We start from the raw sequence: 15,059 nt of genomic DNA on the forward strand, positions 1-15,059 counted from the left end.
CTCATGCCCAATCGTTTGAAGGTCCTTTGCAGGTCTATGATAGATAAGAATTATTGTTTGATCGATTATCGTTTTTTAAAAATGAATTTTTCAAAAAAATAAAATATTTCTACGGAAGTTATCATCTTTTTTTTTTAATTTGGCCCTAGAATGTTGAATGACCGCTCAAACGATCGAGATTCGTTTGCAGGTGATTGATAGATGATCATCAATCCCCTACAGAACACTAATTATGAATTATTGATTAAAAATCATTTTGAGGTTACTGAGCTCAGCGGCGGCAGAGTAGGGAGGTCGCCATATTGCATCCAACAGTTGATTGCTGCTGCCATTTTTATGCGTAGCAGAATGTTATTCACATCTCTATGCTTCTAATTTTCTATTATGTTTATTTAATTCATAACCAGTTTGCATGGCAACCGATTGAATGAAATGGATTATTCGAAAAGCCACTAAAAATGGATCAACGGTAAGCCTGTATACTTGTTCATTACCAATTATTTTTCGTTGACGTTCTAATTTTTCCGTCATTTTTAGACTTTGATTTTCATTTGTAGTATAAAATTGCAATATTGCTTGATATCAGAAAGCTGTGAAGTGGCTGACCGACGAATAGATAATTATATTCACATGCTTATTTCTTACAGATTATATGTCAAGTCTTTTGAGCATTTTGCATCTGAGGAGCTCGAGAGGATTCATAGTTGATGAATTTTGCTGAAGATCTTTCCCAGTAGTAAACTAGATGGGAATTTTTCTTTATTTAAAAGATAAGACTTGAATAAATTTTCTAATCATTATATTTTTTTTATTGGAAAACAAATAAATATTCATCTTTGATAGAATAACTTTGGTAAGTGATATTTTTTTTAACATGCTTAGCAACTCATTGTACTTTTTAAAATATAAACTAATCCAACCAGTTCAACGAATTCTACATCTGATGTCATTTAGATGTTTGGCTGCTGGTTGTCGTACAACCACCACTTTCCATTCACTAAACAAAAGGCCACGTATCGGTCATGAAATGCACTGATGACCCCAGCAATTCTGCAACAATTTTGAATAATTGTACATTAGAAACCAAAGGAATAATATTTGAATGTAATTGATGTAAAGTAATACTCACTGATACTGATCGCCCATTTCAATCATTTTAAATACATTCCCCAGCAAACACTTAGTTGATTGCTTCAAATGAATGAATAGATGAAAATTGGGTTGTCTCTACATTGCATCTGCTGCTACAAAGAGGTCGGCGACATTGCACCTTTTTTAAAACTTTATGAAACTCCAGAGGTAAAAGTAACTTGTTTGATGTGATCAACGGTTTAGGAATATTCGGCTCCAAGATCGAAATGGGTTGGATATAGCTCCCATAAGTAAAATCATACTTTTTCCATTGGCTCGGTTCATTAAAAAGACAATTCCTCCAAACATCGGCTGATGTACCACATACTTCGATTTCTAATATTGGAATGTCATTCCACATTTTCTCAGTAGAATAACATACGTCAGTGTCACGAAGAGATAACAATATTTGCGCCCTGCTCCTGTAGATGAGATCGTGAGTTTGATTGGAAAGAAGTTGTTTCGGAGTAGTTTTTCGCCATGCCTCAAAATGCAAACCGTCAGCTGTTGGATACAATATGGCGACCTCCCTACTCCGCCGCCGCTGAGCTCAGTAACCTCAAAATGATTTTTAATCAATAATTCATAATTAGTGTTCTGTAGGGGATTGATGGTCATCTATCAATCACCTGCAAACGATTCTCGATCGTTTGAGCGGTCATTCAACATTCTAGGGCCAAATTAAAAAAAAAAAGATGATAACTTCCGTAGAAATATTTTATTTTTTTGAAAAATTCATTTTTAAAAAACGATGATCGATCAAACAATAATTCTTATCTATCATAGACCTGCAAAGGACCTTCAAACGATTGGGCATGAGCGGGATAATTGATTAGAATAATAAGTTGATAACTTCTCGGAGCTAATTGAAATAATACCAGACAAAAATTCATTCTTATATTTTCGTTCTGTGTTTATACTGAACGAGACCGAATGCACCCTCCGCGCACCCTATTTAAATTTATCACCTCGAACGTAATTTATGTTTTATAATAGAGAGAGATGTTGGCGGACATTTTCGTTATTGGGAATTCTAAAAAATATGTGCTATGAGATTTCTGTTTTCTTTTTGAGTCTATAAAGAGACTCCAATGAGATCTATCTAAGATCTATTATGACGACGTTACTTGAGGGCCAGGGTCTCTAAACAAGGGATGACGAGCTGATATGTCTCGAGTGATTAACGAATAAAATATTTCAAGCTAATTATTTTACCGTTTCGTTATTTAAAATATTCCATTTCCAATGTTTCTTCGGATTTGGAAATTTGGGGAGTACCAGGGGATGTGATAAAAATCTCGAGATTCAGCTTCTCATGAGCAGTCCGGCTCATTTATAACAATTCCAACCCAGTCCCAATGAAGAATCGCCAAGCTTCACACCCGGGCCAACCGTGGGTTAGGCCCGGCTGACCAAGCTTTGGTAATCCTAGACTCCACCAGACTTGGTGTCTTAGTCACACCAGAGAAAGCCCAGGCTTGGATCCTTCCCTGATATCAAACCTGGGAACCAAGCTTGTGCCAAGCCTGGGAAAAGTCTGATTCATTCAGCCTTGGTTCATAGCCTCTCGACCAGTCCTGGGCCCAGACTGATGAACTGGCTGAAATTTATTTCTTTTTAACTAGGCGACATGCTAATTTTACGTACACGTGAAACCAAAGGGTGGCAATGTCCTATGGTATTATGCCAAATTGTTTACCCCATATTGTTACATAAGTGTAAAGTAAGTTTAAAGTAATGCCACAAGGTATCTGGTTCATTTGCAATTTATCTGGATATGTTCAGTACTATAAACTGTTTGAATAAAGCCTAGTCATGTTTTAATATATGAGCCTGGAACGGCGCTGGTTCGAATGCCTGGACCAGCCTTAATAAGTCAGCTTGGGTCAGCCCTCGTTACCAAGCCTGGCCCCACGTTACATTCCAATGCTCATCCACTATTGATCCAGGCTTGAATGCCAAGCCTGATCCAAGCTCACCTAGTATTGGCAATAGCTTGGGTGGAGCCTGGGCCATTGGTGATTTATAATCTGGGGTGTAGTGATGCTCCTAGATGGTACTGATTTGCTTTAATATGATTGACACTGACAATAGATTCTCTAGGTAATAATTCGAACGATTGGTCGGTTGACCTTATTTCTAATGGTTTATCGTTTATACTAGAATCATGTTTGTTGTAGTACTAGAGCATTTCTCTATTTTAAAATGATTTCGGTAATCTGAGTAGCGAATGGAGAATTCCCACGATAAAAATATTGTGTTGTTAAAATATATTGAAGGATCCTTGCTAGGTGCATCATTAGGAAGATACTAATTTTCCCTTCAATCAGTGAGAATCCTCGATTTTTGTGAGGCGAAGAATAGCCGCAAAAAAAATTCCAGGAAACTACGATAAATGTGATGACCAGTGAATGATTGTTTTATAGTGCTGGCCGATGACGATGCGGTTGAATGAAACTATCAAATATCATTATTGTCGTTGGATGGCCAGAGTAATTACTACTTCGATCTTCACGTGTACACCAGTTGGTGCTTCATTCTGGTTGTATATAATTTTAAGGATTATTGGGAAACATAAGGCAGTTAACATCGACACTCTTGTAAAAAGCGTGTTTATTGCTGAGGATGAGTATCGAGAATTGTCAGTTTATTTTTTTACTCAAGGATACCTGTGATTGTTTATTGTCTTGTAATGTATCGGGGACGAAGATGCCTGAAAAATCAAACTTGTATCATTTCTATTAGACCAGTTGTTTGATAGTGGAAAATTGTCGTAGATTTCAGGAATGCATTTTACAATTGATTAATATATTGTTGTATGCAATAAAATAATGAATTATCATGAAGGAGTGTTTTAATTCATGAACAACTTGAGATTGAATTTACTGAAATTTTCATAGCAATTTTGTATTAATTTTCATGGCATGATAATGACTCAGAGTAATAATTGCATACGAAACTGAAATGTAGCAATAATTTCCGGACGGTGTATCGATGATGTATAGACGGTCGCTTTTGAAGTAAGTCAAATAGTACATTACGTGACAAGTGTGAAAAGGGGGAATGTTAACACGAGTGGGATAATATTTTTATTGCCTGCGGCTCGACTCGTGCCACCTCCACTTGTCTCCTCTTATTCATCGCACGGCGGTGAATTATCCTACTACTGCTCTTAAAAATATTAACACACGAGTTATGCACTCTCCCATTTTCGCACTCATAATATGTACGATTATGTGAAATAAGTGTTAGGAAGAGTCATTCAACTTTTGTGATACAGATTTTCTGACCTTTCCGGTAGGAAATTACTTCGTCCTCGGGCATCATTCTGCTGCAGATGAGGACAAGGCACGATTCCCGTTTAAGAATCGTCAATTAAAACTAGAGAATTTCTTGACGGCAGATCGCTCATTTTTTAATCCATCGTCAGGTCTGGATTGATGTGACTTTGATCTGAAATTCAACTGAATTTTCACGCGTTTTAAATAAAAATTTCCCAAAATTGGCGCCCAACGTTTTCACTGGAATTTCAAATGAGCGAGGAACCTGACTAGAGAATATAACTGAGCATTTTCTGATCGACACATTGCGAAATATTACCGATTTTTTATTGATATTCCATCTTAAATCGAAAGCTCATCGTTCGCTCATACGATCTGTTAAATTCCATTAATTAGATAAATAAAATATATTAATCATATCATTTTTTATAATCGTAAAAACGTTTAGAAATAATAGGGACTCATTTATATAGCTGTCCCTTTGCCCTTTCGCCCCTACACTTGCGTAAAATTTACAATTGATTCATTTATCCTATTTCAACAAAGCGATCACTGTTCAATACATTTTGCTCAATAAATCACATCGTTTTCCATCAAGAATTTCGCTTATTTTAGTTCAATTATTTACTTGCTCAATTATCATTTGAAGTCATCAGATTTAACAGCGAACCCAATAACCCATTGGGAGTCTCATTTTGCGCATGTAGACTTTTGTGAGATTCTTTAACCGTTATTCATGATAATCATTTGAACAGTCCGGCTAGGGTAATGCAGGGACTATACCCTGCAGGAGATTAATTAAACGGTAATTACTGGACAGCCTCCTGCCGCTAATGGGCAACCCGATACCCATGAATGGCCGACGTCCGAATAACTAAGGCTATCTCGCGCTTGTTGACCGTGCTCTAAAAGCTCCATAGTTGAACAAACCTTTCGCTTCATGTTATGACATGAAAGAATCTGAAATGTAATAACCTTTGTTTCAAATTTCTTGGCGGTTTTGTCATGGGTGCAATCACAAAAAAGATCATGTTCGCATAGTTGAAGAATTAGTAATATGACTAATCGATTGAATAAAAATTGAGATATTTCAGATAGCAAACTATTGAACAATTTCCCATGAATTTTTCGGGGTAAATTCCGAACATTTTTATCGTGTCTTAATTGACTTGTAATAAAACAAAAATCTGCGTTAGCTTCCAATCAAATCAGAATTATTTTCTCCACAGAGAGAAATATTCAGTAAAAATTACGGATCTTTTCTGTAATTCTGGAGTGACATCTATGGGAGGAAAGTTTAATGTCCAAATTTTCTGTGGAAAATTGCGGTACCGTCACGTAAATTTCCTTATCAATGCCTGGAATTGGTACGCGTATTTAAGTTCCATAATCTTTACTGAATATTTCTCCCCATGTAGTTGCGTAACTGCGATGAAATATTATCGTGGCACATATTTATGAACAATATTTTTTGTACGTCAAACGAGAAAAGTCGCGGAAAAATTACGGTGTCGGGCACTAGAATCGATGTGCAAAATACTCAATTACTAGAATATATTTTATTCACACATAAAAACTCCTATCAATACCATAAGTTTTGTATTACATTTCGTAATTAATAATATGTAAATTCGTAAAATTTACGAAACAGCACTATAAAATTTGAAGGGCGATTATTTTTCATTTGAGTTTAAATGAAAAATTGATAGAAATCAATTTATTCTTTTGTCCCTTTATTTTTTATTCTGCCGCACAGCAATCTTTCGTTAACTCATTGTGATTGGTTAACGATGAGCGCCGAATATATCCGATTATTGCCGACGTTGTACTCCATTGTGGACCCTGTTGCATCAGCCATTCGGCGTCCACTTCCTCGTCGTCCATGAGACATTAAATTTTTTCGAGGCCGATATAGAACATTTCCTAAGCTGATGAAGAAATTTTACTAAGCAGCATAGTCATTCCTCTCAGGCTTGCAGTTTGCACCGAAATTGTAAGGCAGTACAGTAATTTTCATCAAAATCACAAAACAAAAATCCACAGATTTATCTCTCCACGTACGCGTTGCTGTGACAATTCCAAAATTATATTCTTTGAAAAGTGTAGTCAGCTAAGTACGATCAGATTTCGATAATAGTACTTTTATAATATCTGACCTCTAAGTAACGGAAGGGGAGCATGACCAAATTTGAATCAGAATGACTTAAGGTTGTCTAACCTCAGACAGTTCATGTCCACTCCAACAAGATTCTGATCAGGATTTCCTAAGTGCTGCCACCATGATTTTGTATCAAATTTACTGGATCAAATCCTGATCAATTCCGGAAAGAGACCCACCTGATCAGCTAAAGCTTGACAACAGTCAAATCAGTTTATGACAGCTCATTATGTCCGATATATGCACCTCAACGGGAATCCATGGCGGTAATAAACGGGAATCTTCAATGCCGCCAGGAGGCACAAGCGTTTGTGTCATCTAGAGAGTCATTTGCCGCGTTCGCGAAATTTTGTACAGTACATGTCGCTGAAGTGTGTACTTGTCTACGCGGCTATCGGGAATGGTGGTCCTCGTCAAAGAGTCAGAGTATTCATGGAAACCAACCAACCCCTGTTATTGGAGACGGGGGTCTTATGGCAGGGACCTGGTCATCATCGCCAGGTAAGCCTGTTCTGGTCGGCGGAGTGAATGAGAATCAGCTTCACATTATTCCCTGTCGAGAAGAAGCCGTGGGTCGACCTTGGAGTGATCACGAAGACTGAATTCCGAAAACGATAAGCTCAAGAGGTTATTTTCATCCTATTCTAAAAAGGAGAGCCACATATCGTATCGAAAATCTCGAATCGAATCGAAATCTCGCAAAGATGTAGCCAGTATCCTATTGGTCGTTTAAATTTTAGGCGCTAATTTTAAAACATAATGTAAAGATCGTTATGATTCACCGTGAGAGAGAGATTCAAATGTTGATCACTCACTCCCTATGATTCAAGTGTTGGTGTCAAATGCTTTCGGACGAATCAAAGGTGAATCAAATTGATTTATATGACAGAAACAAAACTCATCCTTCATTTTCCGCGCGCTGCAGCGCGCGTTCGGTCTCGTCATTATAAACTGACGAATCAGTTTATGATCCTAATTCAGGAGTTCTGCCCCGAATGTCCACTCGGCTTAAGGATAAACCACCATTTCCTAATCCCAAATATACTCTACCGAATTCCGAACCACATAACTCTAATTTGAGAATTTAAAACACGAAATTTGACGTTATTTTCCTCCCTCGTAAAAATAAGTTCTCGAAAAAAGGATTTAATCTGCAATTGCTATACAGCAGTTCCTTGTGCACTGCAACAAGCCGTGGAAGCGTTAGTTGTCCAAACTTTTGTGAGCAGTAGTGAATGAAAAAAGTGTATTCAATGTTGAATATCCTCCCCCTTCTCCACCCCCAACTCATCCGCTCAACGTCGGAAAGCAGGTTCCAGCGAAAAAGCTTGATAGTGCGGATGCGATGGTTCACATTGCGCTCGAGTCAGGGAGAATACGCAAAATCCCACACTCCCACTGACTTTAAATCCACTCGAGTTAGATCCTGTTAGCACCGACGGCGTGGCACTGGGACGCCCTTCCGTGCCGCAGGATCATCCCTTAATCCGTTCATTCGCTTCCCACAGTGACTCCACAGCAGTACCTCGCAAAAGCCCGTTTCAACGCGTTCACGAATGAATGAGTGCACTCATATCTAACTCATCTCACTATATACCAATTGTCGTTGGCTATGCCCCAATCCCCAAAAAAACCGATGTCTCGTTTTATCAGCGAATAAGGCGACCATGTACGACACCGAGGGGCTATGAATATCTATGTCAATATTTGATGCTTCATTGATTTTAAATATTTTCAAATTTTATTTTGGACGTACGTCAATGTCCTCCAATTATGACATTTGCCTGAAAGCAAATGAAGGACCTTCGCACGGTCCTAGGCATTTAGTGCACATCTCTATGAAAAAATTCCTTTCTCTCTCCTATACTTCCAAATTAGTCCAAATATGCATCAATTTTCTTTTAGTTGGTTTCAGTTTTATTGATTGATGACATGGTACAGAGATGAGTATCAAAAAATTCTTGAACAAGACACGAATCAGAGAGACCATATTCTTTTTGGTTTCCGGTTGAACGCCGCGCTTTGATTCAGGGTTACGCTGGCGTTTCGCAAATCGTGCAGTTTTCATCTTCGGGGCTGCAAGCTCCAGTATACCTTCCCTTGTGGTGGTGGGGGAAACGGAGGGGGGGGGGAGTGTTCAGCCAATCACATGTTTTTCATTGATCAGGTGGTCAATGAAAAAACCGAGACGACGGTTTCCAAATGGGGTTCGCTCGATATTGTCTGTCCCTGTTGAGGTCCCTAGGATTTTTACGGGTCTCCAAATCCCTGCGGTATTTCCTTTCTAAATATCCTTGAGATTTGGCCAACATCAACAGAGATCATCTCTGATTTTCCCGCCTGTGAGTATGGCGCTCCCGAGGAGGATCTTGATCATGTGCTCTGGTTCTGCACCAAGTATGATCATGATCGAGTAAAGCTCCGGGTAGCATTGCGAAGATTGCCACCCACCGCACAGAATCAGTCTATTTCTTCAGACCCTGAATCGTAAAGTCCTCTTATATATTGATTCCTTTCTGGACTAAAAATTCAAGTATCGAAAATTGATATTTATATGTAGCACATAACCTATAATTTCTCTATATTTTTTTTTAGCAGAATAACCCCAATGTCTTGGATGCAGTGAATAAAAGACAGAAATCTTTAATTTTCCATCGCCGGTTTTCTAATTATTGTGACCCCGGTGTTGATTTCCGTGGTGAATGCTAGCCGCGTATAATGTAGATGCGAAATAAACACAATCCTGATCCTCCTCTTGGTTTAAAGTTCAGATTAAATATTTATAAGACACGCATTAACGTACCATAATAAGATTACTCACCACTTGACGTGTGTCATAAAAACACACGAAGGGATGTGAGTTTTTACAGGTAACTCACTAACCGTAAAAATAAACCTCAAGAACAATAATGGAGGCTCATCCCTTATTTTGATTATGAAAGAGATCTCTCATGAGAAGATCACATATCTACCTGTGTTGTTCTTTTAGGAAGGTGTCGAAATCTCTTTGAAACATCCCCCGGGTCACTATCCACACAGGTATACATGGCTGAGGATTACAAAAAAATTGGTATGTTGAGTGACAGACAATAGAATGTCTTGATAAACACATCTGAGGATGCTGTTGTTGAGTGTATGAGTCGCACGAGACTATCTCCCTCTCTGTCTAGAAATGATCGTATTGAGGGGTGCGGCTTACCCTTTTCGAGGCTCCGGCTAACACGACGACACAATGGATAAATGAGATTTTTTTCGAACGATTGAGGTCTAAGAGAAGGGTAAGGATGGGGAGGATGGAGATGACGAGAGATCATTGTCTGCAACCCCTTCCCCTCCCCTACCCTACCCTACCCCCTGGAGCAAGGGGCGAACGGATAGTGAAGCACTGTATGCGGTGATAGTGTGCATCCCCTGGGATAAAAGGCCACTGTTGAAGAAAATAAAGGGTTGCAACTGGAAAGCTTTCAATATTCATGATTTGGTACATTATTGTTTGCAGCAATGTCGAGGTGGTCACTGAGGTATTTTGACTAATTACAAGGCACTGGAGTATTTTACTAAATTCCTTGTATTAATTTACCTGAAAATTAACATATTTCCATTCTTTCATATATTGATTCCGTCTTGAATTTCTTTGGATTAAACATTTAAGTATTAAAAAATGATATTTATATGTATTGGAAATGGTTTATAAGAAATAATAATTCAATAAGTAATGTAAACTATTTTATTCTTTATGATTCAACTCAAATAATTATGTTCGGAAGACACGTCCACTCTATACCGATTCCTTAAAGGAACTAACTAGGTCTGCAAAGGGAAACAACACCCTGGACCTTCTAGTCACATGCTCTCAAAGAGTCCTATTCATTCCACTTTGTCTACATACTTAAAATCAAGCCTAAATATCATACCTCACACTTCTCAGAATTCGAACCCATAAAAATGTCTTTCAACACTCAGAAGAGAATAAGATTGACTTTTGTTCTTTATTTATTTCATGTAAAATCCCACAATATGTAGTGCATAACATATAATTTTCTGCATATTTTTTGAAAATGGAAATGCACGAATGAGTGGAATGGTGGAAAGTTATATTTCCATTTTTACACGACTGGGAACATTAACAATCAATTTTATTAGTGATTAACCCCAGTCCCGAGATCTAATTATCTCATGTTCTGCTGAATTACCCACCCTATTGTGTCCAAATGTAGCCTTCCACCGAAGAATTCCTTTTATACCACAAGTGATTATATTCTGTAACTATTAATGAGGCAGCACCATATCACAGAAGAGTTCTTGTCAGTTTTCTACCGTCGCAGAGAGCAATATAATTATAGCTGGCGTCCTTTCTCTGGAGTCAGTTTGTCTGTCGTGTATGTATTTTCCACTAATGATTGGTTCTATCTTACTCCCACCAAACGGAATAGCCAATCGGGTGCGTCCTCCTCATTTTTTTACTTCCTTTCTTGATCGACAGCAAATCTCATGCCGTTAGGGCTCGAGTGACAATTAATTACCCTCTAAAGTCGAAGTCATTGCCCTTTCGATGGATCTCTCAGGTGTATTTGAGAGGCAATTTCATAGTTTCTGATAGGGTCCAATAGTTTCTCTCTGGTTGATCACAATGTACAATGTGTCATGTCCCTTTCTCAGCGGAAGAAAATTGCCAATTTTGTTTTAACTGGTTGAAACTCAGAGGGGCCTTTTTTATTTCACTAAGATTTCGGTAATTTTAGAAATGGTAATTAAGTGACAGAAGGCATCCGCTCGACACGGCCGGAGTCAATGGGTTGTCGAAGCTCAGGAGTTGCCTTTGGTTACCAATTTCTATATTGAAGGATTTTTGGGCGCTAGCTGATTTGACGATAGTCACAGAATAGGTTGTGGTTTAGTTCACGGATTTGATGTTGGAAAGACTCAAATAAAGGGTTACACGCGGAGAAAAGAAATATGATGAAGAGAACTACATGAATATTCGTGTCTGATAAGAATGACAATACTTTAGTAAACTTTACTATGCTGTAGTACCGGTTACTATAGGGCAAACATAATCTATTAAGCATTATTATGCTATAGCCCTTGTGGATGTCCTGAGAAGGACCTAAATTATCTGCTGTGGCAATATCCACTATATGATAATGAAAGAATTGAATCAAACTGAAAATTCTGTGAAAAATTCTGTAGGAAATTCAGAAAATCTTACAGGAAAATTTTTATAGGAAATGTTTGAATACTTCACAGTATTTATTTTCCAAAAACATCAAATTCTATAAGACTTTCGTACGTGAGATTCTAAAATTTGCGGAGAATGCGGTGAATACCCGAAAAAACTTGGAAAAGAGGAGAGGAGAAAATTCGCATTGTAGGGGCACAGGAACCACTTGTAAAATCAATGGAAAAGCAGATGATTCAAGAGAGGAGGCTTCGATATGAATAAGCCTGTGATTGCGTCCATCGAAGTATAAAATATAATTTATTCGAGGGACATAGTCCGCGTGGAATTTTAGATCCATCTCTAATGTTGGATTGATATTCTCCTCGCAATTCCGACGTTATCTTCATCCAGGAGAAGATATCGTGCACTAATGCCGTATTGTTCCTTCAATTTTATTACCGTTAGAGTAAGGTTCTGAAAACTGTTGTGATAAGGGACAACAGTTCAGGAAAATAATTTGTGATATTCAAATTTTCGTACATCCACGTCCACATCAACGTGAAATATTTCAATAGCAATTTGGTTTTTAATACAGATGTTTAATTTTTTTTTTTGAATAACATCAACGAATACAAGAATTAGTAGAACCAGATGGTCCTGAGGTTCAAATGGGAATGGAACCAAGAAGGAAAATAACAATCTCTACAATCAAATAAGCCTTCCCCTTTGACTGATAAGATTACTCCGCTAGTCTATCTCGCGTCACCCTTCGCCCTCCTTGCTCTCTCAGAGCATTTAAAGTGTTAAAAATTTTTTGCCCGTCTGTATCGTTGACATTATTTATGATTAGAAAGTATTTTAACTTATACCAGGAAAGTCAGAGCATGACGGGGTAGGGAGGGTACGATGGGGCACTTAGAAATAGCATTTCGAGCGAAACCTTCGTTGGCTTTTCGCTCTATTTCTGGTTCTGAAAATTTGGCTTATGATAGTTTTTTTTATCATACTTCAGGATCAAAAGTTGATTGAGTATGTGCACGGAGAGAAATTAATCACAGAAAAATTACTGTACTGAGCGCAGGAATCGAAGTGCAAATGCCAGTCTTGGAATGCGCTTTATTCACATATAAAAATTCCTATGAATCCCATAAATTTTGTGATATATTTCGTCATTAATGATATGTGGCTTCGTAAAATTTACGAAATAGCACCATGAAAATCGAAGGCCTCATTTTTTTTTGAGTTTCAATGAAAAAGTGATGGGAATCCTTTGAAAATTCCTATCTACACCAGTTTCTTTTAGTGTGTCCTCGTTCATTTTTTTCTGTGACACACAGCAATTTTTTGTTACCTCATTGTAATCGGTTAACGATGAGCGCCGAATATATACGATTAATGTCGGCGTTGGACTTCGTCATGGAACCTGTTCCATCGGGCGTTTAGCGTCCGTGTCCTCGTCACCAATGAGACTTGGAATTTTTACGAGACCGATATTGAAGTTTTCCTAAGCCGCATAGTAATTTTTTTTATGTCTGCAGTTGACATCGAGATTACAAGGCAGCACAGTAATGTTTACTTTAATTAAACTGCAAAGATTCACCGCTTTTTCTCTCCTTTTGTGACGCTCTATTACATCCTAGCAGGATCAGCTTGATAATTACCAATTATCACCAGGACAACCGGAAAGGATGATGACCGCTCCGATTACATCGATCCTTTATAATTAATAATGAAGGGAAATGGTACATTTGATTACATGTGTAAGAAAAAGGGGGAACGTTAACCCGAATATGGTGTTCCTCGCCGGCGGCTTGACTCCTGCCGCTTCCGTGTGAATCTTTTCGTCTATCGCTCTCTTGCACCTTGTCCTACAACTACTCCTGAAAATATCAATACATGACTTTGACACTCCTCCTTTTGTATACGTGACACGTATGCAATTTTTTGAAATCAGTGTTTGGAAGTCATCAAAATTGCCTGATTTCTCTGGCACCAAATTCCTTCCTCCTCGGCGTGTCTCTAATATAATTTAGAAAGAGAACAAGGTCTTCTCATTCCGAAAATTCTTCAGGAGCGCTTCCCAGGTAGGAATTGACGATGGAAACCGGGCTCATCAAGCCTTGAAACAAGGCTCACAAATGCTTACTCAGGCTTGGGATTCGCACGTGGATAAGGCCTCATCCAGCCTTGCAAATGATAACCCGAATTCAGGCTGGGAACGCGAGGCCTGTTTGAAGCCTTGTGAAGAGGCCTGAACGAAGTATAGTAAAATCAAATTGCGATGGCTGGAATAAGGCCCAAATTACGATTTATGAAGGCTCCACAGCCTTATTAACGAGGGTTCTGCCAGGATCGTTCTAAGGCTGATCTAAGCCTGACCTTCGTTCACACATAGTGTCGTTTGGCACATGTTGGCCCAATATTTATAATAGTGGACAGCTGCACAATATGTGAAACAATTGCAAAGTCACTTTGAAGGAATTTTGGGTCCATGGCTGCTATAATTTCCAAAGATAATTGACGGTAATGATCTCAATGAGATGGAATTTATTTATTAGCAAAATTTACCATCGGAATTCAAGAGAGGAAAAATAAGTACATTATTTTATTGTTAAGAAGGTAATCCGAAATCAATCTCTTAATCGGGGAAATTTCACTCATATCTTGAGAATAAGGTACCTTGCATCGCTCATTCTTGTCGTAAATAATCCATAAGGGTTAATACTTATCAATATGAATAAAAAATAAATAACTAAAGAGCAGGGAAAAATGAGGATTGATTCAGCCTTTGTGAAGCCTTGATAATTTCAGCCTGAAAGTTCAGAGCCCTAGCCAGGTTTGAAATGACCCTCAAGAATTGGATCATCACTAGCCCTCGATTCAGGCCCGTTTCTGACGATGTGGTCAGGCCTGTTTCAGGCTTGTGATACGCAGGCTTGTCTAAGCAAGGCGTGTACAGGCCTGTTTCGATCGTCAGCCTTGGTTTTTCCTACCTGGGTTGGTCCTTGGTATGGTCTGTAACTTCACGAACAGCCGATATTTTTTCCTGGAGTTCGTACATGATCATGAGCTCCATGGAATTCAAGTCTTCCTCTATACGGCGGGAGACGACGGGGCTGAGTCTTTTGGGTTCGAGTTTCAACCTCACTGAGGTGGTCAGCTGGCTAATAACCCATTAGCCAGCATGAATACATCTCGGAAAAGGTCGACAATGAAGGAGGCGGACCAGTCGTGCTTCGCTAACTCTGGACAAACCCTTGCATGACGTATTCTTTCCTCACGCGCGGGAGTAAGAGTTGTCCACTCAGCTGACTTTTTCTTTCTTCAA

At 38.6% G+C, this 15,059-nt stretch overlaps 1 long non-coding RNA gene across 1 annotated transcript; it reads left to right on the forward strand.

The window, feature by feature from the left end:
- Nucleotides 1–295: 295 nt before the first annotated feature.
- LOC135164223 (uncharacterized) lies at nt 296–1,151 on the forward strand. Its single transcript, XR_010299250.1, has 3 exons — nt 296–469; nt 648–853; nt 924–1,151. It is a non-coding gene; the product is annotated as an uncharacterized LOC135164223 (long non-coding RNA).
- Nucleotides 1,152–15,059: the final 13,908 nt, after the last annotated feature.

This window comes from Diachasmimorpha longicaudata, chromosome 7, assembly GCF_034640455.1.
Source record: "Diachasmimorpha longicaudata isolate KC_UGA_2023 chromosome 7, iyDiaLong2, whole genome shotgun sequence".
Lineage (NCBI taxonomy): Eukaryota > Metazoa > Arthropoda > Insecta > Hymenoptera > Braconidae > Diachasmimorpha > Diachasmimorpha longicaudata.